This window comes from Crotalus tigris, unplaced genomic scaffold, assembly GCF_016545835.1.
Source record: "Crotalus tigris isolate CLP2741 ecotype Arizona unplaced genomic scaffold, ASM1654583v1 scf7180000024437.13266115, whole genome shotgun sequence".
In the NCBI taxonomy this organism is placed as follows: domain Eukaryota; kingdom Metazoa; phylum Chordata; class Lepidosauria; order Squamata; family Viperidae; genus Crotalus; species Crotalus tigris.
The window spans coordinates 2,335,913-2,363,631 of record NW_024100606.1 but is presented as its reverse complement, the minus strand read 5'-3'; the positions used below and the strand labels follow the sequence as shown (position 1 = coordinate 2,363,631).

Sequence of the window (27,719 nt, the reverse complement as noted above, 5' to 3'; positions counted from 1 at the left end):
CTTAGAGAACTTTATATTTTTCATTAATAAATTCTTGAAGATCACTTGAAGTGCCCATGAAGGTAACTCAGAAGCTACAACTGGTCCAAAAAGCAACAGCACATGCAGGATTGAATGTTTCTAGGTTTGCCCATGTTACACCTCTGTTGTATGAGCTATACTGTCTCCCAGCTTCCTTCTGGGTGTAATTCAAAATACTGGTTGTCACCTTTAAATCCCTACATAGCAGGGATCAGGATACTTGTGGGATCACTTCCCCTGACAGTATCTGCCCATCCTACCAGATCAGATAGGGCAGGTGTGCTCCAGGTCACTTCCCTGGAGTCTTGCAGTCTTTCTAGAGGGAGTTCGGAACTGTGCCTTCACCTGTGGCTGTGTCTACCTTATGGAATACTCTCCCCAAAAGGATTCCACAAGCCTCCCCTCTTTTAGGCTTTTGGAAGGCTGTCAATTCCTGGGCTTTTACCCGGGCGCAGGGATGGAGAATGACTGTCTGAAATTGATGGTGGTACATCCCAAGGGGATGACTGAAAAGCCTGGTGTTTGTTCTCATGTTATGGTTTTATTGTTATGAGCCACCAAGAATTTTGTTTGGGCAGCCATCCAAATATTTTTTAATAGAGGTAAACGTGGCATTCTACAGAAATGCTTACTTTCTTCTTTCACTGAAAAACACCCCACAATTTGGATGTTGTATTCATATACTGCATCTATAGTATGAATTAGCTTTTCTGGCTGAGATTGTCTTCTCTGAACATGGGCATACACCAATGCAGAGTCAATGTATGTAATATTGTCTTGAAAATAGGTTTGTTTATGGCCTTCATGTAAAAGAGCTATATATGAAGAAGAAAAGTTGCAAAAAAATAATAATCTTAAACCTTATTGTTATACAACAAACTCTGTAATTTCTGCTCTTCTTTATTTATCAGATCTCAAGAAATCCCTCAACCTCCTCCTGTGGAAATAACGTGAGTTACTACATGTGTTATGTCCCGAGCCTTGCAAACGGCTCGGGCGTTTGCAGGCAGTCCCGGGCAGGTGCAAAGCTGCCCGGGACCAGACAGGCTGTCGCCAGCGCCGTGCGCATGCGCGGGTGCTGGCGCGGGAAAAGTATCGCATTTACCCGGGAAATGTCTATATAAGAAGCTGGGAGGTTTGGGGAGCTGCTGAAGCCATCTACTTGTAAGCTGAACGCAGAATAAAGAAAACTGAGAACTCCAACTGCTTCTCGTGTCTGCTTTCCACCAAGGACTCAACACTGGCGACGAGGATGGGATTGCCTTACACCGCCTGGAAAGGAAGAAGTGTAAGCTTACCCAAGTGAGTCCTGAGCGGCGGAACGGCGTCGACTCGGCGGCTACCCGCCAATCCAGTGCGCATTCGGGGGTAGGCTGGCTGATAGACCCGTCTCCTGAAGATGGCGAAAATCGGAAGGCTTTCGGAATTCGACGTCTCACATCCAGAGCGGTGGGAGTCATATGTAGCCAGGGTGAGAACTACTTCAAGGCAAACCAAGTGAGGGAAGAGAGCTTGAAGGCTGCCACCCTGCTTTGTGTTTGCGGCCAAGACGCCTTCGACATCGCAGAAAACCTTGCAGCACCTGTTCCAGTAGAGTCTGTAAGCTACGCAGATCTGAACAAGCTACTGAAGGAGCACTTCCACCCCAAGATGTCCGTCATCGCATGGCGCCACACCTTCGAGCAGAGGGATCAACGGCCCGGTGAGTCGGCCAAAGAATTCGTCGCCGCATTATGGAAGGCCGCCAAGCACTGCGAGTTCAAAGACCTCGAAGAACGACTGAGGGACCGATTCGTGTGCGGGTTAAGGCATCGAGATCTACAACAGAGACTTTTTGCTAAAGAAGAATTGTCCTACCAAAATGCCTTAAGGGAAGTCACCGCAGAAGAAGCAGCAGGCGGCGCTGTCAAGAACATGCGGCCGATCAGAAACAGTCCAGAGGTTGCATCCGTGCACCAGGAAGACGTCCAAAGAAACTCCGAGGAGGATCCGGACGAGGAAGTCGACCGTCTCCACCCCACGAAGGAAGAAAAACAGAAGGGAAGCTCTTCAGCTCCGCTCAAGTGCATCGGCTGTGGAGGTCGCCACAGGAGAACCGACTGCAAGTTCCGCTCCGCTACCTGCCGGGCATGCGGCAAACAAGGACACATTGCAGCTGTGTGTCTGGGCCGACGAAAGGTACAACCTCAGGAAGAACTGCGCCTGAAAGGTACCAGATTCCCCAGCCAGAATAGGGTAGGGTTTTGCGCTTCGCGAAGAAGCATCCTTAGGACAGGCACACACAAGCCCATTAAGAAAAAGCTGTCACTCAAGGTGAAGCTACAAGGGGTTCCATTATCTATGGAACTAGACACAGGGTCTGCCTTTTCAATTATCTCCTTGCATACATTTAGGAAGATTTGTTCCGGTAGTGGAACTCAGGCCAAGTTAAGGCCTTCTGACATTGTGTTAACAGATTTTCAAAATTCAAGAGTGTGTGTTAAGGGGGAGGCCACCCTTAACGTGCAATACAAGAGTTTTGAAGGTCCACTAGACTTATTAGTAGTAGGGGGTGAACGAACGAGTCTCATAGGACTCGATTGGTTTGAGGCCCTGGGGATACACGTCACAGGACTCAACAGTTTACAAACACTCGACCTACAGGAAGTCTGCAAAGAATTTGCAGATGTTTTCAGCCCCCAGCTGGGCACATTCAAAGGACCCCTGTGTCCTTAAAGCTAGACCCCACTGTCACTCCCATTAGAATTAAAGCAAGAAGGGTCCCTTTTGCTTTAAAGAGTAAAATTGACACTGAGTTAGACAAACTGATTCAACAGGGAATCCTAGAACCTGTTGATTCCAGTCCTTGGGAGACCCCCATTGTCACGCCTCTAAAGGCAAATGGGGACATTCGCATTTGTGCTGACTACAAATGCACTCTGAATAAGGCATTGCAGCAACATGCCTATCCTGTTCCTGTGGTCAGTCATATTCTGGCCTCCTCAAGGGGGGGCGCGTTTTTGCAAAGCTTGACCTAGCTCAAGCGTATCAACAGCTGCCTGTTGATGATGATGCTGCTATAGCTCAGACTATTGTGACCCACAGGGAAGCCTTTAAGGTAAAAAGGCTGCAGTTTGGAGTGAATGTCGCTCCTGGGATTTTCCAAAGCGTAATGGAAAACACACTGCGGGGCATACCGGGGGTTTGCCCCTACTTTGATGATGTCTTAATTGCAGGAGACTCCACACACATTCTAGCTGAAAGGCTAAGAGCTGTTCTGTTAAGATTCAGGAAATCAGGCCTCAAGCTCAAAAAAGACAAATGCAAGATTGGGGTGCCTTCTACTGAATTTCTGGGGTTCAAAATTGATGCTGCTGGGATTCACCCTGCTGAATCCAAACTGACTGCTATTTTAGAAGCTCCTAGGCCAAAGTCCAAGGCCGAACTTCAGGCCTTCCTGGGCCTCCTGAATTTCTACAATTCTTTTCTTCCACAAAAAGCTTGTGTAGCTGAGCCTCTTCACAGGCTACTAGACAAGCAAGCAGTGTGGCAGTGGTCATAAACGCATGAGGGTTGTTTTAACAAAGTCAAGGCTTTGCTCACTTCTAACAGTGTACTTGCACATTTCAACGAGTCCCTTCCTGTGTGCATCGCTTGTGATGCGTCCCCTTACGGGGTTGGAGCTGTCCTGAGCCACCTCAGGTCTGATGGAAACTCAGGTTCCTGTTGCATATTACTCCAGAACATTGTCTTCTGCTGAGTGCAACTACGCTCAGATAGACAGGGAGGCTCTGGCTGTTGTTGCTGGAATTAAAAAATTCCATGACTTTCTATATGGCAGGCACTTCACGGTCTTCACTGACCATAAGCCTCTGCTGGGACTGTTTACCACACGTAAGCAGACTCCCCAAATCATTTCCCCTAGAATGCTTAGGTGGTCTATTTTTTTGTCTGCATATGATTTTTCTTTACTCCACAAGCCTGGAAAAGAAATGGGCCATGCTGATGGCCTCAGTAGATTGCCTCTGCCAGTAGTAGAAGCTGACCCTGCGCCAGCTGTCAACATTCTATCAATCCAAGCCTTGCCCGAGCTCCCTCTAGTGCCAGGGATGTTGCCGCTGAAACAGGTACAGATCACACACTTTCACATGTCCGTTCCTGGGTTTTGTCTGGTTGGCCTGAGCACTGCCCTAGTCCTGAGTTTCAGAGTTTCTGGTCCAAAAGGAACGAGCTGTCCCTTTCTCAGGGTTGTCTGCTTTGGAGAAACAGAGTTGTCATTCCCACCTCAATGAGGACTAGGGTCTTAGAATCCCTCCACGAGGGTCATCCTGACATTGTTCGTATGAAGGCTCTTGCGCACAGCCACTTGTGGTGGCCTGGTTTAGATAAAGATATTGAGGCTAAGGTGCATGCATGCCACCTGTGCCAACGATCTCGCCCAGAGATGCCCCAAGCTCCCGTGCATAGATGGGAGGAAACACAGTCCCCATGGTCTAGGGTGCACATTGACTACGCTGGACCCTTTCAGGGGCAGTTCTTCTTGGTCCTTGTTGACAGCCATTCGAAATGGCTTGAGGTTGTACCTGTCTCATCCACCACCACTGCAAAGACTATTCAGGTACTGAGGGGGATTTTTGCTGCACACGGGCTGCCAGATGTCATTGTGTCCGACAACGGCCCTCAAGTCACTTCCTCCAAATTCCAAGCTTTCTTACAGGCAAACATGATTCGTCATGCCACGTCTGCACCCTTCCACCCGTCCACCAACGGTATGGCTGAATGTATGGTGCGCATCACGAAGGACGCATTGAAAAGACTCACCTACGGGGACTGGCATCACAGGTTGGCTGACTTTCTCCTTTCTTATCGCACCACACCGTCCACTTCTACAGGGAGAAGCCCAGCTGAACTTCGTTGGGGCGTCAACTTACTACTAAACTTGACCGGTTGCATCCGGACAGACTGCCTTCATCTACCTCACATCCTAGGGCACCTAGACAACTACTTGTGGGTGCCCCGGTTTGGGCTCGCAATTACGGGCCTGGTCATACAGGGGTCCCCGCTTTTATTTCCAGGGTCACAGGTCCTCTCTCCTACAAGGTAGCCCTGGACAACGGTCGTGTCCTGCGTCGGCACATCGACCAACTCCGCCCTCGGCGGGACTTTTCAGATGAGTCTCCTGGGTCTTTTCCAGGGAGGGAGGGGGACCCTTTGGAGCAAAGGGAAGGGCACGAGCTGCTGCCCATCTCCACTGATGGAGCCACAAACGGCCCATCCCAGGGTTCCGCGAGAGCTCCGAACAAGAATTCTATGAGCCTACCTAATTACCAGGCATCCACGCCTACTCCAGCCAGGGAGTCACCCCGGGGGCATACTCACTTTCCACACACATCACACAGCACTCCAGTCACGGAGGATACCCGGGGGCATCCCAACAAATCATTTCCCGCAAGAGAGCTGGCACACAATCCCCAAAGTTGGCCTGACCTTACCCCAAATCCTACAGGGGGTCAAACATACAGGGAGGTGGTCGAGGAACCAAGTCCCGACTACAACACCTCTAGCCCAAATCAGGGAGTAACTGAGTTTTGGGACAGTACAGAAACCCACACAAGCCCGGACACAGAACGGGGTTCAGGGAATGGACAGCCTCCTGACAGGTCTTGGACGGACCTAGGAGGTTCAACAGAGACGCCCAGCAGTGGCTATCACTTCAAGGGGCCCGAGGGTCTACAGCTAGGCAGGTCAACCAGGTCACAAGTGACAGAAGCCCTGGCCTGACGAGCCCGGTGGGCAAGCAAGCAGGCCAGGCAGCGGGGCACAGTCCTTGGAAGGCACCAAGGCAAAATAAGGAGAACAGGCTCACATCTCCCTCCAGTCAGGGAACTCATGCTAGTAACCCAGAGCTGAGAATGTCACAGAGAGCAAAGAAGTCTCCTAAATACTTAGAGGATTACATAACATTGCTGGCTAAACAAAAGCCAGGTAACGATAGGAGCACTGAGAAGCAGAACACTGCATAAAATAAATGATTATATGTTGGTAGTAGTTTTAGCCCGGGGGAAAGGGGTGTTATATCCCGAGCCTTGCAAACGGCTCGGGCGTTTGCAGGCAGTCCCGGGCAGGTGCAAAGCTGCCCGGGACCAGACAGGCTGTCGCATGCGCGGGTGCTGGCGCGGGAAATGTATCGCATTTACCTGGGAAATGTCTATATAAGAAGCTGGGAGGTTTTGGGAGCTGCTGAAGCCATCTACTTGTAAGCTGAACGCAGAATAAAGAAAACTGAGAACTTCAACTGCTTCTCGTGTCTGCTTCCCACCAAGGACTCAACAACATGTATCACAGAACTATTACTAATTTTGTTTTCCTGTTTAAAAGTTCAAGCACCATGGCGAGCCTTCTGAAATTTTGTTGAAATGATATTATTAGAAATCTTTAGAGTGCTGTGTACAACACAATTGAGTAACTGAGCAGAATTCAAAACTTTGGAAGAACACTTAGGGTATTTCGTTGAATTTTTTAATTTTAAATATATTAGATATTTTTAGACTATATATTAAAGGGTTTATCCTCTGCAATAAGGTATTTTATTTTTCAAAGGTAGCTACATTTTCCTCATATTTTAGCAATCCAAAAGTGAGGCTAAAATTAAATTAATATTTTAGAAAAAGCTGTAATTGATAGAGATCCGATTTCTACTAGCAGACTAGAAACCAGGAGGTGCTGAGTTCTAGTTTCACCTTGGGCATTAAGCTAGCAGGGTGACCTTGGCTCAGTCACTCTCTCAGCCCTAGGAAAGAGGCAATGACAAACCACTTCTGATATCTTCCCAAGAAAACTAGTCCACATGAGACTAGTCCACATGGTTGCCAGGAGTCAACACTGATAGGAAGGCATGTATGCAAACAATCATTGTTAAATAAACAAATCCACCAAAAATCTTTATGTAAATTCCTCAAAACTGGTTAACTTAGAGCAGGAATGCCATCTGGGTGCAGAACAAATTAAACAGATATACGTTTAACTAGTAAAAGCTTTAAGGCTCTAAAAGAACTGCAACAGAAGTCCTTTATGATGGGATCAGACCCTATTTTGTTCAATGATAAATACAAATTTTATATGGTTAAAATGAGTTTATTATTCTGTTGCATCCTGTCCTGTAGGATTGTTTACAATCTCTTGAAATATAGAAGAGACGTGAACCATTGCTTGCTCCCTTTAGAGAAAATGTAAAATGCTGAGTTCACATAAGGAAACAAAAGAACACAACTTGGGAAAGAACACTTTAAATTGGGATTAATCTGTTTCTGTTTTGTCTTCCTAGGGAGCTAATGCCACCACCGCCACCACCGCCACCGCCACCACCACCACCAGCAGAAGCTGAAGCTCTGGCTCCAGCTCCGCCTCTGGCTCCGCCTCCAGCTCCGGCTCCAGCTCCAGCTCCGGCTCCAGAACCTGTGAAAAAGGCCAGTTCGAAGAAGCTGTGAGTACCTGTAGAGTTATACATGTGGCATATTATTTTTTTTCTTGAAGTTAGATCCACCCATAGATTCTAATTCATTCAATTTATGAAAGAGTTGTGGTGGCTCACTGCCAGGAGTTCGATCCTGACCGGCTCAAGGTTGACTCAGCCTTCCATCCTTCCCATGTCAGGAACATGAGGACCCAGATTGTTGGGGGCAATATGCTGACTCCGTAAACCACTTAGAGAGGGCTGTAGTGCACAATGAAGCAGTATATAAGTCCTAGTGGTACTGCTATTGAATGTCTGAATCAAATTTATTTAAATAAATAGTTCATAGTTGCTGTATTAAGAGACCTCTTGAAATTCCTAGCTATATGCAAGCAAATTGGGATGCAGTGATATTTAGTTTAATTTGTCCAGGAGAAAAAAAATTCTCCAGTAGATTGCAGCTTATGATAGCCATTTTCCAGAGAACAATTTATCTACAGCAATGTTCCTCAATCACAGAACCTTTAAGCTGTGTGGTTGTCAACTTCCAGAATTCCCTAGCCAGCCATGCTTAATATTAACACCTTAAAGTTGCTGAGGTTGAGGAAAACCAGTCTAAAACTCCCTTCCATTTTAAGAAGGTTGAAAACAAAAGAGCCATCATCCTTCCCAGATAAGCTTAGACGCAGAAGAGTTCTTTTTAACTTCTATTAAAACGTCTTTCTATTCTTTGTCAGGTCTGAAAAAGAGACTCCAACAAGTGAAACCTCTCCAAAGACGGAGTGAGTAGTACAGTCTGTCAAGGATTGTTCTTTAACTTAGAACTTTTTTCCTCCAAGACATTTCCTGGGAAGGAGACACTCTTAGCTGAAGAAGAGTTCTTTGTAACTTCTATTATATTAAAATATCTTTCTGTTCTTTGTCAGGTCTGAAAAAGAGAGCCCAACTAGTGAAACCTCTCCAAAGACAGAGTGAGTAGTACAGTCTGTTAAGGACTGTTCTTTAACTCAGGCCTCTTCCCCTCAAGATTCTTCTACATGATGCATCTGTTTAAAACAACATCTAATTGATACTGTTACTATTGCAGTTTTATCATTATTAAAATTAACAATACTGTACACCCCCAAAACTTTACATATATAAATTAAATATAAAATAGACTGCACGCAGAATTGTAATACCCTAATTCCTCCTGCACGTAATAGTATAAAATAATCTGGAAAAATAAAAGGTCCCCTTTTAGTAGCTGAAGACATTTCAGACTCTAAGAGCAGACTGAATTAAAAATTCAGATCAGGAAAAGCAGAACTAGGAAGCAGAGGACGCCTCCTAGTTCTAGCACTCGCTAACCTGGTTGAAAAATACAAGGCAAAAGGTAGCATTCTTTCCAGACTGCTCCACTCCCCAAACCCAAATGAGAGTTTCTAGCTGAGTGCTAGAAACTGCTTATTGTGCATTGAGTTCATTCAGACATAGAGCAGACCGATGTAAAACAACTGCTCTTTATTGCTGAAAACACAAAAGTGAAGTCTGTCACACTGACAGCTATTTATACATTGCCGCCACTAGGCGGCGACTAATCAGTTTGAAGGATATTTTCCTGCTTATTTTCAGACTGCAGTTTCCCTCTGAAACAATTGGAGACCCTTTCAAATATAACACAACAAGTGTTCATAGCAATCATAACTTTTCAAACCAATACATAACACCCCGTCCCCCTGGACAGAGTCATACTTAGTGTAAACTTAATGTAATCACTTAAATAGGCCGGTGTGTTACATGTCCTTTCGGTGTGCCGGAACGTTGCTCAGGGCTCTCGATCAACCATCCATCCTGTTGTGCTGGGTAGACCAGGGTCCTTTAGTCCGATTACTTCGGGTAGACCAGTACCTCTATATTCGTTCATACTGGGTAGACCGATACCTCTATGTTCATTCGTACTGGGTAGACCAGTGCCATTATGTCCATTACTGCCAGGTAGGCCAGTGCCGCTATACTCGCTCACGATACTGGCCGGCTTACTCGAGACACAGTCCGTTGGTGATCTCAGATCACAGGAACAGTCTTAATAGTCTTGGGTGACTCTGGCATGACAAGGTCACCAGGCAACCCAAGGGTCCTTTCACTGTCAGTGTCAAGGCTCTGTTTAGCCTGCCGCTGCTTCAACAGGCCTATGTGGCATCGGACTACATGACCATTGTCCAGGGCCACTTCATAGGACAGTGCCCCTGACACCTTTGCAACAGCAGCCACCCAAGGTGCCCCCTGCCCGTAGTTTCTTCCCCACACATTCTCACCAAGCTGTAAATTTCTTGGAGGTTTGTGCTGCGATGCTTCCACAGCAGCCCTGTCAGGGTGGAGACGGTCCAGCTTGGTGGTCAGCTGACATCCCCATCTCAATTCCACTGGACTGTGACCCGTAGTGGTGCAAGGAGTAGTATGTTGGCAGACTAGAAAATCCGCTAAACAATGATGTCAGTCACCTGCTGTTAATTTCTTCAGTGCTTCTTTGGTCATTCTGACCATTAATTCTGCTTGACCATTTGAAGCAGGATGAAAGGGGCTGAGGTAGCGTGTCAGATCATATTGGTTCTCAGGAAGGACTGGAACTCAGCTGCTGTGAATTGTGCCCCGTTATTGGACACAAATACATCTGGTTGGCCATGCATGGCAAAGATTCTGCGCAGTTCCTGGATGGTCCTGGCAGTAGTCATAGCCATTTAGAGTAGCTGTCCACAACAATGAGGAACACCTGTCCTTGGAAGTCTCTGCAAAGTCTATGTGCACATGAGGCCAAGGAGTTTGCGTGGTCTCCTAGCGATGCAATGGTGCTTGAGGCATTTCAGGATGGGTCTCCTGACAGACCTGACAGCTCCATACTTGAGCCTCAATGTCCTTATCCAGGCCAGGCCACCACAAGTAACTCCAAGCAAGTGCCTTCATCCTAACTATGCCTGGATGGCCCTCATGCAGAGATTCTAAAACTTTGTTTCTTAATGTGGGTGGGACTATTACCCTACTTCCCCATAGCACGCAGCCTTTATGAGTTGACAGCTCATCTTTTCTGCTAGTGAAAGTATGAAATTCTGGACCTGGTTTGCCAGCAGATATCACCCCCTCAATACTCAGTACAGTACATGACTGAGTGTTCTGTCAGTGGCAGTTTCAGCAGCCACATCTCCTGCATGAAGGGGAAATCTCAGGGAGATTCTGGATTGCCAAGATGCGAACTGCAGGTGCTGGGTCAGGGTCTGTGTAAGGCAAGGGCAGTTGGCTGAGTGCATCAGCATGGCCCATTTCCTTGCCTGGCTTATGGACTAGGCAGCCGTGACTATTGACCAACGCAGCATCCTAGGAGAAAGGATATGTGGGGTATGCTTGTCTGCTATGAAGAGACCTAAGAGAGGCTTATGATCTGTGAAAATGGTGAAGGAGTGCCCATATTGGAAGTCATGGAATTTTTTAATTCCAGTTACAATGGCTAAAGCCTCGTCTATCTGTGCGTAGTTCCTCTCTGCAGGGGATAACGTTCTGGAATAGTAAGCGATGGGTGCTTGATGCCCATCTGTCATTAGATGGCTTAAAACTACTCCTATGCCATAAAGTGAAGCATCACATGCTAAATTGACAAGCAATTTTTCATTGACGTGAGCTAATACTGAGCTTGATGACAGCAGTGATTTGACTGCTTTAAAAGCTTTTTCGCGGATGTTTATCCATTCCCACGGTGCCTTTTTATCCAGAAGCCGATGAAGTGGCTCTGTCAATGCTGCCTTGTGTGGCAGGAATGAATGATAGAAATTAAGTAGCCCTAAAAATAACTGCAGCTCCCCCTTTGACTTAGGTCTGGGAGCCTGTTGTACAGCTTTAAGCTTAGAGTCAGAGGGATGGATTCCAGCAGCATCTATTCGGAATCCCAGGAACTCAGTAGAGTTCACACCAATTTGGCATTTGTCTCTTTTTAACTTCAACCCCGCATCGCGGAACCATTGAAGAACTGCTCTGAGACATTCTGCTAAGACTGCTGCAGATTCTCCAGCAATCAGAATGTCATCAAAATAAGGGCACACTCCTGGAATATTCTTAAGTGTACATTCCATTACACTCTGGAACAACCCTGGGGCGATACTTACCCCAAACTGCAGGCGACAAACCCTGAATGCCCCTCTATGTGTGACTATTGTCTGAGCCTCTGCTGTGGCATCATCCACAGGCAGTTGCTGATATGCCTGTATGAGGTCCAGATTAGCAAATACACAACCTCCCTGCAGTGATGCCAGGATGTGGCTTACCACTGGAACTAGGTAAGCATGTTGCTGCAAAGCTTTGTTAATTATGCATTTGTAATCAGCACAAATATGAATGTCCCCATTGGGCTTCACTGGGGTTACTAAGAGGGTTTGCCACACTGCTAACTACAGGTTGAAGCACTCCTTGCTGTACTAACTTGTCTAGCTCAGCATTTATTTTAGGCTTTAGTGAGGTTTGATCCTGATAGGAATTACTGTTGGATCGAGGTTAAGGGAGATTGATGCTCACTTGTAGTGACCTAGATTAGGGCTGAACACATCCACAAATTCCTGGCATACAGCCACTAGGTCAGCTGTTTGTGTGTGGTTGATGCCGGTTACTCTGATGCATCAAACCAGTCCATCCCAATCAAACTGGTGTGCTGGCGTTCATTGATCATGACGTTGAGGGGACCCTCGAACTCTTTGAAGCTGATTTTTACTGTGGCTTCATCTTTTACCACTACGTGGCAATTTTGAAAGTCTGTCAGAACAAGGCTTGACGGTTTGAGTTGGACTCATTTCCTGCCTTGTCTGCAGATGTAGCTAAACATTTTGTGAGAGATTATGGACAGGGCTGACCCGGTGTCTAGTTCCATAGAACAAGGGAGCCCTTGTAGCCTGACTTTAAGTCTCAGCTTCTCTTTTAGAGGGTGTTGGGCTCCTGTCCTTAATATGTTTCTCCTTCCAGAGCAGTAACCGGCCCTATTCTGTCCCGGGGCCCATTTATCTCTCTGTGGGATGTCTTCGGGCAGAACTTCTCTCTGGCGCCCTTTACAGACTCTGGCAATGTGCCCTTGCTTGCCATAAGCACAACACACTGCAGTGCGGAATCTGCACTCAGACTCTTGTGCTTTTCGCCGCAGCTGGCACACCTAGGGAATAGAACTGCCTTGTCAATGGGACATTGCCATCTGATGGGTTGCTTCTGTAACCGGTCGATTTCATCACCCTTGTCTGGGTCTTCCAGTATTTCTGTAGTTTCATGGTGCACAGCTGTTTGGCTGAAGGGAGTCTTTTGAGGTCGTTAAGCCTTCATTGAACCACCGGCAGCCTCGTCCACCATGACCTCCTCTAATGCATTCTGGAACATCAGTGTTTCTTTTGCGAAAAGCCTCTGCTGCAAATCTCGGTTCCTCAGGCCACACACGAGTTTATCTCTGAATCGATCCTCTAAATCAGGACATTCAGAGTCTTTTTTTAAAAAGTTTTTTATTTATAATACAGTTAAAACAAAGATGGACATAATGTGACATTCCAGAATAAATATTCCTAACAATTTGTTCCTCTTAATACATAAAATTAATACATAATTCTTATCTCTATATAAACATATTCTTCTATACAATATAGTTATATATACAGTTATATATATTTCTGTCTTAACACTAACTTGAAAACCAAGCAGTTCTCCTTGAGTCACAACAGTAATAAAATTTGTCCCAGATTTCAAAGTAGTCTGATTCTGACTTATCCTTCATTTCCATTGTGAGCCTATCCATTTCAGCACACGATAAAATTTTATATAAAATCTCTTCTTCTGTTGGAATTCCTTTATTCCTCCAGTTTTGAGCATACACCAATCTAGCAGCCGTGAGAATGTGTAACATCAAATAAAATACACCTTTGTCGTATTTCTGCATGGTTATGCCTAGTAAAAAGAGTTCTGGTTTTAGCTCTACCACTAATATTAATATTTCTTCTAGCTATTTTTAACCTTATTCCAAAAATCACAGGCTCGTGGGCACTCCCCACCACATATGGTAGTATGTCCCTATTGCCAATTTACATTTCCAGCATTTGGAAGAAACATTTGGACCCATTTTAGCTAATCTTATAGGTGGGAGATGCCATCTGTAGAACATTTTGTAGAGATTTTCTTTGTAGGAGGTGGCCAGAGTGAGCTTCTTGTTTCTTACCCATAATTCTTGCAAGATGCGCAGATCAAAGTTGAGATCAAAATCCCTGCTCCACGTTAACCTCTTTTACCTGTTCCTCATACATTGCCTTATCTAACAAATAATGATATAGTTTTTTAATCATTTTATCTTCCGTACTTAATAATATTTTATCCAGCCCTATCGGTTCTAATTTTATGCCTAACTCTTTTTTGTCTTTCCACTATCTCGCCTGTAATTGAAGGCATGCCCATCATTCAAATTCTATCCCTTCGTCTTGAAGAATTTTCCTGGGTTTCTGATTTTCCTAGTCTAGAACATTTTTATATGTTATAATCTTTCCAAGTTGGATAAACTTTGGGTGTACATGCATTTCTAACAATGAGATCCAGCTGGGGACTTGAGTATAATTTGGTTGCCAGATTTTAACCCATACATCAATTAGAGCTTGTCTGATATAATGCCTTTGGAAATATTTGTGTGTCTTATATTTATGATCCCATAACATAGCGTGCCATCCTATTTGTAGGTCATGACCTTCCAGACATAATAATCTCCGGTTCTTTAATAATATCCAATCCCTTACCCATAATAATACTATGGCCTGATAATATTTTTCCAGGTCAGGGAGCCAAGTCCCCCCCCCTTCCTTTGAATCCTGCAGTAATTTTAATTTAATCCTTGCTCTTTTTCCTTGCCAGATGAATTTGAGTATAATTTGTTAAAGTTTTGAAAAAATTTCTTATCCAATTTTATGGGTATACATTGGAACAAAAATAAAATTTTCAGTAGCACATTCATTTTGATTACAGCAATTCTGCCCATAAAAGAGAGCTGTAAGTTGGTCCGAGTATCTAAATCCTTTTTAATCTGTTCAATTAACTTGTCATAGTTGTCTCTTTTGAGTGTAACACATCTAGTTGTTAATTGTATCCCTAGATATCTTATTTTGTTCATAATTTGAATACCTATTCTGTCAACCAATTCATTTTTCTGTATTTTAGTCATATTTTTTGACGAGCATTTTAGTTTTTTCTTTATTTATCTTTAGACCTGCTATTTCCCCATATTTACTCAGTATTCCATCAATCTTGTCCCTGATTGTAATGGTTCTTTGATTATAAAAACTAAATTGTCTGCAAAAGCTTGTGTTTTAAACATTTCTTTCTTGATCTCTAAACCTTTAATCTGTTCATCTTGCCGAATTACTCTGATTAATACCTCAAGAGATAATATAAACAACAGTGGCGATAACGGACAACCTTGCCTCGTGCCTTTTTGAATTTGAAAGCTACTGGTCATTTCTCCATTGATTACTACTTTTGCTGCCTGTTTAGAATAAACTGATTTGAACATATTTAAGAAATTTTCTCCAAAATCCATATACAATAATTGATTGAACATAAATTTCCATTTCACATTGTCGAATGCTTTTAGTGCGTCAAGAAAAATTAAACCCATTTGCTTTTCATTATTCACTTCATAATACTCCAATATGTCCAAAACAATTCTGACATTATTTCTTATGTATCTTTTGGATAAAAAGCCATTTTGATCAGAATGTATAAAATCTGCTAGAAATCTTTCAAGTCTTTGTGCCATTATAGCCATTATAGAGCTTCTTCCCACGAGGCTGGTATTTTAGCTTTTGTTAGAACCTCATTGAATAGTTCCAACAACATTGGGCTTAAAGATTCTTGTGCAATTTTATACATTTCTATAGGTATACCATCTGGCCCAGGTGCTTTATTATTTTTTTGTTTCTTGATTGCCTCCAAGAGTTCTAAAGGTGTTATCTCTTTGTTCAACAGAGTTTTAAATTCTTCTGGCACTTTCGGTAGGTCAGATGATTGTAAATATTGTACAATGTCATAATTATTTCTCCATTCATCATCTTTGTATAAGTTCTTATAGAACTCATATGCCACTAATTTCTTTCCTTCATTCTGGTACACCACATCAACTTCTGCATTATGAAGTTTAGCAATCCTCTGCTTGTTATTATGTTTTTTAATTTTATAAGCCAGCCATCTCCCTGGTTTATTGGCATTTTTGAAGAAATTTTGATTAGTACTTTTTATCTGCTGTCCTAATTCTTCCTTCCCAATAATATTCATCTTATGCTTAATTAGGTCTATCTGTTGTTTCAAATCGTGTCTTTGTGGTTCCTTTTGTAAGTTTTCCTCAACTCTACTTAGTTTTTCTTCTAAGTGTCTTTGTCGTTGTGTTTTGATTTTGTGTTCCCTGGCCATGTAAGAAATTGCAACGCCTCTCATATAGGCTTTGGCTGTATTCCATAAGTTTTGGCAATTCATATATTCCTTTTTATTTGTCTTAAAAAACAGGTCCATTTGTTCTTCCAATTTCAATTTAAATTCTTTGTGTTTTAGGATTGCTCTTTTCAGAGTCCATCTTCTCATATTTTTTTGCCCTTTCCATCTAATTCTAATTAGATTATGGTCAGTCCAGGAGTTCATAACAATTACAATTTCCTCTACCTCTAAATTTAAGCTGACATCCAAACCATATCAATTCTGGACCATGATTGATGACATCCAGAGTAGAATGTAAACTGTTTTTTCCCTAAATTCCTCTCTCTCCAAGTATCCTGAATATTGAGCTCATCTGCCATTTTTAGGAATGTATCAGGTATTGTTCCTCTGGTTCTTTTTCTACTCTTTCCACATTTATAATCTAGGTTTCTATCCACAATTGCATTGTAATCTCCCATTATACAAATGTTACAATATTCCAATTGATTAATTCCAATTGTTATGAAGTTTTTTTATAGAATTGTTTTTGCCCCTCATTCAAGGCATAAATTCCCACCAGGAGAATTTTAATTTTATTCAAAATTACTTCCACTATTAAAATTCTACCCTCTTCATCTTTATAAATTTGCTTTGCCAAAATTTCCTGTTTAATATATGCTACCACTCCTCCTTTCTTGTATTGCAAAAGTGCCACAAACATGTTTCCCAATTTAGGATAGTTTAATAAATATTGATGCTGTTTTTTTGTATGAACTTCTTGTAGCATAATTATATCTAAGTTCATCCTTTTTTATTTTTGAAAAAAGTTTTATTTTTCATTTTTCCATACATTTAATACTTTCAATACATTATAAAAATACCTTTAAAATAAATTCATACATATAACCTTAGGTGTCGCTCGTCCATCTCCCCCCCGACTGCATCCGCCCTCTCTACCTTCCTTCCTTACTTCCCTCCTCCCTCTCTCCTCTCTTCACCTCTCTCCCCTCATCCCTTCCTCCTATCCTACTTCCTTCCATCCCTTCCTCCTCCCTCTCATCCCTCTTCGGATACAGTTCAGGGGAAATACCCGAGCGGCACCTCTCTCTAAATTACTCTACCTATTTTATACATTAATATTTCTGTTTATCTAACCTACTTAATCCCACCCATCCCCCCTACCCCACCACTTCCCAGAGCAGAATACAGGGTTATTGTAAACAAAACAAACATAATCTATAGCTTTTAAAACAAAAAAATTTGTACAATAAACAAATTCATATTTAACCCTTAACTCCCTCTAAACTTTAACATCATAATAATGTAAATGAATCTATTATAAATCATTTATTATAAAATTCTATAACTAATAATTATTATTTCAAGAAAAAAATTAATCATAAAATAAATGGAACTTTAAAGTTCCATATTTATTCGGAATATAATCTATCCATCTTCTCCATACCATATATTTTTCTTGTGTATGCTCCTTTAAATAAGCAGAAATCTTTGCCATTTCTGCTAAATTGGAAACCTTGAATATCCATTCTTCTATAGTAGGCAACGAATCCTTCTTCCAGTATAAACCTACAAGTAACCTTGCTGCAGTTATTAAATTCAACATTAAAATAGTTTCATTAACATCTAAATCCATAAAAATACCCAATAAAAATAATTGAGGAGTGAACTTTATCTTCTTTTTAAAAATCTTTTGAATGTTCCACCAAATCATTATCCAAAAAGTTTTAACATTTTTACAGGTCCACCAAACATGAAAATAAGTTGCATCAGTACTACCACACCTCCAAAATTAGGCCTGTAAGTTAGGATACATACAAGACAGTTTTTTAGGATCCAAATGCCACCTATAAAAACATTTTGTAAAAATTTTCCCTCAAATTTTCGGCCTGTGTAAATTTAACATTTCTAATCCAAATAGTCTCCCATAAATCCAATAAAATTGGTTCCTGGATATTCTGGGCCCATTTAATCATACAATCTTTTACTAACTCTGTTTCTGAGTCCAGTTTTATTAACTCGTTCTAAATTCTTTTAATATGAGCACGGTTCTGATCTTTAATCTGAATTTCCAAATTTTCATCTCCTAATGTTATTCCAACTTTCTTATCTATAGAATTCCTCTGCTTTATCTATTGAGTCTAAGCAAAACTTTTTCTCCTGCCATGTAACCAGAATCCCTTCCGGGGTCAACCATCTAAAGTTAATATTTTTCCTCATCAGTTTAAAAGTTATTTGTTGGTAGGGCTTTCTCAAGTCTCTCACTCTTTTAGGTACTTGTTTAAGTACAATCAGCTGTTTACCTCAGTATTCCAATGAGTCATCTCTGAACCTGAAGAGAATTTCATCTCTAACTGATTTCTTAATAAATCTGAAGTGTACTTCTCTGGGAAGATTGTGCCATCTTGCATAGTTCGTGTGGATTCTGTAAGTCTCATCTATCTCACTGGCCATCTCCTCTCTGCTGGACCCCAGAGCTCCCGCTAGTATATCTGACATTATTACTGGCAGATCTTCACCTTTCATCTCACCTACATTTTGGAACCGTAAATAATGAGCAGCCTTCTCAAGTTCCAGAGAAATAACTGTAGCTTCTAATTCTTTGTTAACCTGAACTAATCTTTCATTCATTTCATCTACTATTTGCTCTTCTTTGTCTATCCTTTCCTCCATTTCATTTTTCATTATCTACTTGAAAGGATTCAAGTTTCCTATCCATGGACTTGATTTTGTCCTTAAGTTCCCTTGTGTTGTGTCAGGAAACCCAGGGTCTTGATGCTTACCTTAGTGCAGCCACGAATTTGGCTGCTGACTCCCCTGCCTGTTGCTCTCTTTGCTCAAATGCATGCCGCCAAGCAATAATGGACAGCCTGGGTTCAATATGTTCCTTTAGCCTCCTCTTCAGATCAATGTATGTGACTGATTCTAAACTGGCTGGGGCAATCAGGTTCTCCGCGATATCGAATGGCGCCTGTCCCGCAGAGAAGGGTTGCTGCCTTCAACCCACTGTCTCTCACCTGGTTGGTCTGCAGGTAGTTATCCACCCTGGAGACGTAGGAGCTCCATTGTTCAGGATGAGAAACATCAAATTTGTTCAGCTTGCCCACTTTGTCCATAGCTGATGCTAAACGGGGTCTTGGTCAATGCCTTCTACTGCTAGGAGCTGCTAAGTGAATCCTGGGGATGGATCCCTCAGGAAGACTCTGCCTCCAGTGCGGCTTAACTGGCAGGCAGGATGGGGATGTGGTTCCTATCAGGGCTCTGGTACCTGGTCTCACACCCTAGTGACTTCTGGCTGCTTCAGCTCTCTCTCTTCTTAGCAGCATCCCACCTTTGTTGCCACTATTGTGTATTAAGTTTGTTGAGACATAGACCAGACCTATGTAAAACAACTGTTCTTTGTTGCTGAAAACAGAAGTGAAGTCTGTCACACCCACAGCTATTTATACATTGCCGCCACTAGGTGGCGACCAATCAATTTGAGGGATATTTTCCAGCTTATTTTCAGACTGCAGTTTTCCCCCGAAACAGTTGGAGACTCTTTCAAATATAACATAACAACTGTTCATAGCAATCATAACTTTTTAAACCAATACATAACACTGCCCAAAATAATTTGCTGCCCAAATCTGAACAGCAGAGAGTGCCTCCCTCCCATGGAGGCATAATTTATTTTTGGTGTCCCCATTAGGGAAGATTTTATGAAATCCTCTTACTCTATATGGGAACTGAGTTAATGATGCTACAAAATTGATTTTCTTGCTGGCACAATAGGGATGGAGAAGTGCCTTGGACAATGCTTTTAATGCTGGGCCCAAAAGAGGATTGACCTCTTGTGCCACACATTAATTTATCTGCAAACTATGTTCCAACCTGACTGCATGGCATAAGTCAAGGTTACTTGAGGAACGGTCTCGCTCCACTGAGGCTGGCCCAATCCACCCACGCCAGCAGAGGAGGCAAGCTGCAGGCCCCGTCAGTCAAGGAATGTTGGCTGGTGGAGTCTAGGAGAAGGCACCTTCTCTACCATGGCTTCTCCCCCTTGGAACATCTTAGCTCTTGAGGTGAGATTAGCTCCCACCCTTCTGACCTTCCACAAGGGCCTGAAGACCTGGCTCTGCCAGATGGCTGGGGGCCCGAAGAGGGGAGTATCACCCAGGAGGTAGTTGATGAATTAGGAGACAATCCCACCTCCCTCCCCCACTGAGCATCCTACTCCTTCCCCATCTTATATCTTTTAGTTATCTTTTATTTATTAACTTTGTCTTTGATTATAGTTTCATTTTTATCATCTTAGAAATATTTATCTTTGATGGTTTTAATGCTTTCAATTCTGGAAGCCTCCCAGGGCTGCTTTGGAACAAGATGGGTGGAATTAAATCGAATAAATAAACAATAAATCACTAGGCCAAGCTGACCAGCCAGGTGATGATAAAATATTCAACTGCTCCCAGAGCAATACTTAAATTTGGCTTTTAATTTTTTTTTAATCAGGGCTTCAGGAACAGAAGAAGAAGGGACTGAAGGCACTTCAAAGAAGGGGTAAGTGGCTTCAGTGTGCAAGTCGGGATTATGTATCTCTAAGACTTTTGAAGTGGTTCAGAATGCATTTGCAGATCCACATTCATAGGATACTTAATGTGTAAAACATCTCATAACTTGCTTATTTCATTGTTCATCAGTAGAAAGAAGTTCTAGTAGGAAATAGGAAAAGGAAGGAGAAAGACTAGAAAAGAGCAAAACTTTTTTACCACTTCCAGTTCTGGAATATCAAACACCTATTACAAAAGGGAGCAGATGCTCCTTTGTTGTACGTTCATTGTATGTTTGTGTTGTATACACGTGGATGCAGTGTCCCATCATTTTTCTATCTATCTGATTCTAACAGTTTGGAGGCTTTTCCGGTTTTGCTTTTGCATTTTATTTAAATTGGATCTTATATTTGCTCTTTGAAGAATAGTCACAAAAGCTGCAATAAGGTATTAACAAATGGCTCTTTTTAGAAATGGAAATGCTTGGTAAATTAGTAAAGCTCTCCGCTAGAGCGCTATATAATTAAAATAGTATGAAATCTAAAATGAAACATAAAAAAATAAAACTATTATTCCTTTCTAACTCTAACTCCAAATGGATAAAAATATAAAGAAGGGATAGAGAATTTTTTTCCTAGAGGATTTTCTTTTGTGTGGCTTCGTGGCTAGAATACAGGACATACAAAGTAAAGATACACTTGGTGGATATGAAAGATTAGCATCGAGCATCAATTATTTTTAGGTGGTTTTAGATTTTCTTAATATGTTCAGTTTGGGGGATCATATTTTTCCATGTCTGTTAAAATATATAATGATGTTTTCATATTAGCTCAGTTTAATAGAATCTGGAAATGCAGATTTAGAAGTCAATTGTTGCTTTCTGGCAAAGAAGCTAGTATCCTGCAACAGAATTAACAAAAGCACGTAGACTTGTATACCACCCTACAGTGCTTCTGCAGCACTCTCTGAGCTATTTATAGTATCAGAATAATGCTCCCAGCAGTATGGGGAAAATATTGTTGGGAGCAATACCAACCTCGGGAGGAGAAAAGGATAGTCAACCTTGCACTGTAACTCCTTGCTGTGAGCAGAGTTAACCTGCGATATACTGCATACTAGTAATTAGTTTTACTGCTCAGGACAGAAAGTATGGGATGAACCTCAGTTGGCAAACTAGAGAAAAAGATTCGAGGACTGTTGAGAAAGGGTAGGAAGTGGGGAAAAAACAAATGGAAACTCAAAGGACTCATTAAAGTATCTCGGTAGGCAAGATAGCATTGTGTTCTGCCTATTACAATTCTGATTTTGATGTAGGAATATGCATCCTGATCTATAGAACCAATTCACAGTTGAACCCCAGAGAATATAGTGTGTTTTACTCCTAAGTACATTTACACTGGGATGCCATAGTAAGAATCCCTCCAAACACTGGTTTACTAGGAATAAACCATATTCTGTTTTTTAGCTGCACCCATTTTATTCCTCCCATTGAAATAACTTTCATTGAGCACAGATGCTTGTTTACAGGGACACAGAAATCTTCATTTATTTATTAAACAAATGTGTATAAGTGCCCAACTCACATAAGGTAATTCCAGGCAGCTTAAAACATTAATGTTATGAACAACAAATTTAATTCAAACATGCCAAAAAAGAGAAGCCAAAGCACGATAGTTCTTTCCTCAGTCTTCTTGGAAGGCTTCTGGAAGTTTGTTTTACTGCTCACCTTAGGGCTTCACTTCTCTCTTTCCCTGTCCCTACCCTAGACAGAAAGTGATGCTGCCAGACCCAAAGTAGCTGTTGTGAGAAGATTCTATGGATGGTTAATGAGTCCTCTTCCCTTAGAGCGCCTGGCTATCCGAGCGTTGTTGAAATTGCTTCTCATCCTGCGTTCTGTATTAGAATCCTCTTACAGCAGCTCCTACAATGGTTAATATTCTCAGGACCTGAACTGTCTTCCTAGCATCCAGATTTAGGATGGGTTCACTTGAGATACTAAATATGGTTGGCTAGTTTATATCTCCAGGGGTTGTGCCAACCCAGGAAACTGGGCTAATTCAATAAAGGAGTTCACTTCTCGTGAGGCAGTGTGTTGTGTATCAATAAAGCTCTTAGCAAGATAGGCACCAATAGAAAAAGCTCACAGGAAAGCAAACAGTGACATCATTGCTGATTTTCTGCTTTTTAGAAAGGGACTAACAGCAACGTGTCCATTCTACCTTTTGTTGGAAAAATGGATGAAAACACCGCTTGCGCTCTGAACTCCTGCCATCCTGCCTAGTTATTCATAATCTCTCAATATTCTTTTCAAGCCCTTTTTGGCAGTGTCATTGACTCTGACATAAAATCGAAAAAACGGGTATTGATTTTCTATTATCTTTCTACCTTTAATGGCTTGAATAGTTGGAAAAGCTAAACAGGAGCAATCAAGAAGCAGAATTGTGACAGGCCAGTCTTAGGACTCCCTTGATCTTTGTAATGTATAGTTGCTCTCTTCTGCTCTTTTCTGCATGGTCACTACTCAGCATGGCAGAAATTCAACAGCTCTGAAATACTGAACTTCTTGCTCTTGTCAGAAAAGAATAAAAATTCTGGATCTATTATAATAAATGGTCTCTTCAACTTGACAAAAGTTGAAGCGACTGTTTAGAAGACTAAGTAGTTTTATAAGGACATTATAATATCATCTTGTATTCCTTTTCTATCCACAGAAGTTCAGAAGAGGAAGAGGGGGAGGAAGATGAAGAAGACTAATCCTACTAATCCAGACAAGTGTTTATTGTTAAATATTTTATTATTAAATACATTATTTGTCATTATCTTTTTATTGTTGCCGTTATCCTGAGGCTTAAAGATATTTCATAATAGCCATTCTCCAATCTGTGTTGGGTTAAAATTCTTATTACTCATGGCCCTAGTGACTACCAATGATAAAATTTATAGGTTTCCTGGTGCCACAAGGATATTTTAGAAATGTGTAGAACATTCACATGATGTTTGTATAGTGGCAGGATTACCCTGTATGTATGTATTCATTTATTTATTGTATCTCTATAAAATTTTCAATAATATTTTCAGGTTTCCAAATGCAGAATACAGTATCAGATCTTTGTATATCTCTAACTAAAACTATCCCCTTTATGGATTACTGCCTTGTCGTGGCGAAGGGGCTTGTGTAACTCAATGAAGCTATAAGCTATGCCGTGCAGGGCCACCCAAGAAGGACAGGTCATAGCAGAGAGTTCTGACAAAATGTGATCCACTGGAGAAGGAAATGGCAAACCACTCCAGTATCTTTGCCATGAATACCCCATGGACAGTACTAAAAGGAAAAAAGATATGACGCTGGAAAATGAGCCCCTCAGGTCGGAAGGTGTCCAATATGCTACTGGGGAAGAGCAGAGGGCTAGTACTAGTAGCGCCAGAAAGAATGAAGCGACTGGGCCAAAGCCGAAAGGACGCTCAGATGTGGATATATCTGGTGGTGAAAGGAAAGTCCAATGCTGTAAAGATTTTTTCTCCATAGGAACCTGGAATGTAAGATCCATGAATCAAGGCAAGCTAGACATAATTAAAAAAAGAGATGACAAGACTGAACATCGACATCTTAGGAATCAGCGAACTAAAATGGACAGGAATGGGTGAATTTAACTCAGATGACCATCAGGTATACTACTGTGGGCAAGAATCCCTCAGAAGAAATGGAGTAGCCTTCATAGTCAATAAAAGAATAGGAAAAGCAATCCTGGGATACAATCCCCAAAATGACAGAATGATCTCAATTCGAATCCAAGGCAAACCATTCAATATCACAATAATCCAAATCTATGCCCCAACCACTGGTGCTGAAGATGATGAAATTGACCGGTTCTATGAAGCCCTACAGCACCTTATAGAATTAACACCAAAAAATGATGTCCTTATCATCATGGGAGATTGGAATGCTAAGGTAGGAAGCCAAAAGATAACCGGAATAACAGGCAAGTTTGGCCTTGGAGTACAAAATGAAGCAGGGCATAGGCTGATAGAATTTTGTCAAGAGAATACAATGGTCATAACAAACACTCTTTTCCAACAACCCAAGAGACGGCTCTACACATGGACATCACCAGACAGTCAACACAGAAATCAGATTGACTATGTGCTCTGCAGCCAAAGATGGAGAAGCTCTATACAGTCAGTAAAAACAAGACCAGGAGCTGACTGTGGCTCAGATCATGAGCTTCTCGTTGCAAAATTTAGGCTTAAATTTAAAAAGTAGGGAAAAGCACTAGGCCACTCAGGTATGAACTAAATCATATTCCTAATGAATATACAGTAGAGGTGACAAATAGATTTAAGGAATTAGATCTGATAGAAGAGTGCCTGAAGAACTATGGATGGAAGTTCACAACATTGTACAAGAGGTAGCAACTAAAACCATCCCAAAGAAAAAGAAATGCAAGAAAGCAAAATGGCTGTCTGAGGAAGCTTTGCAAATAGCTGAGGAAAGAAGGGAAGCGAAAGGCAGAGGAGAAAGAGAAAGATACACCCAATTGAATGCAGAATTCCAGAGAGTAGCTAGAAGAGATAAGAATGCCTTCTTAAATGAACAGTGCAAAGAAATAGAAGAAAACAACAGAATAGGGAGGACCAGAGATCTCTTCAAGAAAATTGGAGATATGAAGGGAACGTTTCATGCAAAGATGGGCATAATAAAGGACCAAAATGGCAGAGACCTAACAGAGGCAGAAGAGATTAAGAAGAGATGGCAAAACTACACAGAAGAACTATACAAGAATGAGCTTAACATCCCAGATAACCACAATGAGATGGTCATTGACCTCGAACCAGACATCCTAGAATGTGAAGTGAAATGGTCCTTAGAAAATCTGAGCAACAACAAAGCTAGTGGAGGTGACAGTATTCCAGCTGAGCTATTCAAAATCTTAAAAGACGATGCAGTAAAAGTGCTACACTCAATTTGCCAGCAAATTTGGAAAACTCAACAGTGGCCACAGGATTGGAAATGTCAGTTTACATTCCAATTCCAAAGAAAGGCAATGTCAAAGAATGTTCAAACTATTGCACCATTGCACTCATTTCACATGCTAGTAAAGTTATGCTTAAAATCCTACAAGCTAGACTCCAGCACTATGTGGATCGAGAACTACCAGAAGTACAGGCAGGATTTCGAAGAGGCAGAGGAACTAGAGATCAAATTGCCAACATACGCTGGATCATGGAGAAAGCTAGGGAGTTCCAGAAAACATCTACTTCTGCTTCATTGACTATGCTAAAGCCTTTGATTGTGTGGATCACAACAAATTATGGCAAGTTCTTAAAGAGATGGGAGTACCAGACCATCTCATTTGTCTCTTGAGAAACCTATATGCGGGTCAAGAAGCAACAGTGAGAACTGGACACGGAACCACTGATTGGTTCAAAATTGGAAAAGGATTCCGGCAAGGCTGTATACTGTCGCCCTGCCTATTTAACTTATATGCAGAGCACATCATGAGAAAGGCAGGGCTAGATGAATCAAAAGTTGGAATTAAGATTGCCGGGAGAAATAGCAACAACCTAAGATATGCAATGATACCACTCTAATGGCAGAAAGTGAAGAGGAACTAAAGAGCCTCTTGATGCGGGTGAAGAAGGAGAATGCAAAAGTTGGCTTGAAACTCAACATTAAGAAAACCAAAATCATGGCATCCGGCCCTCTCAATTCCTGGCAAATAGATGGGAAGAAATGGAGGTAGTGACAGATTTTATTTTTCTGGGCTCCAAGATCACCTCAGATGGGGACTGCAGCCAAGAAATTAAAAGACGCTTGCTCCTGGGGAGGAAAGCTATGGCAAATCTAGACAGCATACTAAAAAGCAAAGACATCACCCTGCCAACAACAGCGCGTATTGTCCAGGCCATGGTTTTCCCAGTTGCAATGTATGGCTATGAAAGTTGGAGCATAAGAAAGGCTGAGCGCCAAAGAATTGAGGCCTTTGAACTATGGTGCTGGAGAAGACTGCTGCGAGTTCCTTGGACTGCAAGGCGTTCAAACCGGTCAGTCCTAGAAGAGATCAACCCCGACTGCTCTTTAGAAGGCCAGATCCTGAAGTTGAAACTCAAATACTTTGGCCACCACTAATGAGAAGGAAGGACTCACTGGAGAAGGGCCTAATGCTGGGAAAGATTGAGGGCAATAGAAGAAGGGGACGACAGAGGATGAGATGGCTGGATGGAGTCACTGAAGCAGTAGGTGTGAACTTAAATGGACTCCAGAAGATGGTAGAGGACAGGAAGACCTGGAGGAACATTGTCCATGGGGTCGCGATGGGTCGGATACGACTTCGCAATTAACAACAACAACAACAACTAAAACTATGACTATAAACTGTGACATTAAAAAAAAACAGGAGAGAGTGAAAGAAGACTCACAGTATGACTAAAAATCCACATTTATAGTACACAATGAAAACATTAACAGATCCTAAAAAGATTGGGGAATAAAACAAAATTCACTCGATGACAAAATAACAAAATTAGTTGTATAAAGACTATTCTCCTTTTTCAGTGAAAACATTCCATTTTCCTTACTTCACATGTCAGGAGCAAAAAAATAAAAATAAAATAAAACAACCTCTGAAAAAGCGTTCATGGTTCAAACTGAAAGATGTGAGACTACATACCCTTTCTAAAAATTTAGTCCCAAGTCAAAATAACATTAGATGTTGGGCCCAGAAACATCCTGGGCAACTAATAAATCACTGGAGTGGCATGTCAAATTGCTCCGTCTCCAAAAATCTTGCAGCATTATTTGGCCCACTGAAATTTTAAGACTCTTTGAAAACAACACACTTTGGAAGATGACCGCAGCAGGGTGGGCAGGTTGTCAACTGCAGGAAAAGCGACAACTAGCTTATCAACCAAAGCTGATGAAGAATGTTTATTTCTCGTCACAGAGGCTGCTCAGGTTTTTAGGGGAAACACTGAATCAGGAATCTCTCTGAAAACCCCATTCAGAACTGGATGAATACTTTGAACACATATGCATACCAATATTTTCTTCTTGTACGGTTAGCTTCACATTTCCTAATCATCATTCTATCCATTATCACATAATTCTTTATGGTTGTTAAGAAAAAAAAAATAAAACTCAGTCATCTATCCTTTGTGGTTATTTCTGGACCTCTCTCATCCAGAAATTGATTGAAATATCAAAGGTAGCACGGAAGAAAGAAAGAAAACCTTAATGGGACTCTGCTACTACCACTGTTTGGAACGAGCCATCCAAGCAA

The 27,719-nt window shown here is 41.9% G+C and overlaps 1 long non-coding RNA gene across 1 annotated transcript; it reads left to right on the top strand.

Moving 5' to 3' along the window:
- The first annotated feature begins 7,381 nt into the window (after positions 1–7,381).
- On the top strand, positions 7,382–23,535 carry LOC120302757. Its single transcript, XR_005555202.1, has 5 exons — positions 7,382–7,483; positions 8,191–8,235; positions 8,380–8,424; positions 20,405–20,452; positions 23,154–23,535. It is a non-coding gene; the product is annotated as an uncharacterized LOC120302757 (long non-coding RNA).
- The last annotated feature ends 4,184 nt before the right edge of the window (positions 23,536–27,719 follow it).